This window comes from Phalaenopsis equestris, unplaced genomic scaffold (assembly GCF_001263595.1).
Source record: "Phalaenopsis equestris unplaced genomic scaffold, ASM126359v1 Scaffold000304, whole genome shotgun sequence".
NCBI classification, from domain to species: domain Eukaryota; kingdom Viridiplantae; phylum Streptophyta; class Magnoliopsida; order Asparagales; family Orchidaceae; genus Phalaenopsis; species Phalaenopsis equestris.
In genome coordinates, this window is record NW_018164746.1 from 364,150 (window position 1) to 365,552 (window position 1,403).

The window sequence follows — 1,403 nt, forward strand, 5'->3', positions numbered from 1 at the left end:
TGATGTGAGCATTGGCCAACTCGAAGAGTTAAGCCAGACTGCTGGGTTGATGGAAGTATTTAAATTGTGCACTCCTTAACCCTTGTGTCAGGGGGGCCTTTGTTACTACTAGCTCCAAACTTCATAATTCTAACATCTCCTTCTGAAATTGAGTGTGAAGAGCATAAAGGCTCTCGTTCGGCCCCGTTTGACGTGTCGTACGGCTTGTGAGTCCTTGTGAGGTTTTTGAGCTCTAGTAAACTACGTCGTAAATAGCTTCTTAAACTCGCTTAAGGAAGTGATAATTCCTACCAGGAGGTCATTAAACCACCTAAGGGTCAAATCCCTCAGTGTGATATAGAACCGTCGACACTTCAACACTTCAGAGACTTTGAGAAGGCATATTATCGATTCAAAGGATGTTATATGCTCCGTACAACGTGGGTTAGTTTGTCATTTGTCCCACTGTTCATTTTTAGAGTTATTGAATTTTTTGTTATACAAACTCTCTGACGGACTCCATGTTCCAAGTTACTTCTAAGTGGGTTCCTTATTTGTGACACGCTTCTCTTCTTGTTGACAGTATGATTTTATGCTCATCGCACCTTTTAGGCTACTGAATCCAAAAATATCTTGTCGACCACACCCAAGGAGCAGAGTGTTGGACATATGAGAAGAGCATAGATAGAGAAAGATATATATATATATATATAGTGCACAATATACAAGTTCTTAAAAAATAAGTCAAGCAGCTCATTCATGAAGAAATGACCACTTATTTATAGATTATAGGGGGTTGTCTCATAAGTTACATATTTGTTCCTATTTAAATAGGAATATTAGAAATAATTAATGCACCACTTTATATTTGTAGTCGACTCTAGGATCCATAACTAGCGTTGCCACCGTTCCATATTTTCTAAAAAGGAAAGCTTTATTGACCTATTGGTGTTATCATTCAATTGATTGAGAATCATTCGGTCAGTTGAAGGGTCTTAGATCGACTAAAGGGTCTTCAGTCGACCTCATTGCGAAAATCCTTAGTAGATGCCCTCTTATCGTTGGGTGAAATTGGATCATCAGGCAGTGGGTAGATTACCGTAATCTGACGGACAGCTCTCCTTGGACAAGGGGTCTTCTAACAGGATTGGAAAGATACCGGGATTCCCTTTGGCATCTCTGTGAAGAATCCCTAAAGTATTCGAAGGAGCTAGCTATAGTTGTCTACCCTTTGGATCTTGATCTTCCTGTTATTTTGTCTGGTTGGCTCGTGGTTCCAACCAAATGGAGCGACATTTGGTGTCTTCGTCTTTTGACTGCCGATGCAATCCTTTGGTGCCTATTCAAATACATTGAATCACCTCACGATTTGCGTGATCATATGTTCGATGCATAATATATATATATATATATATATATATATA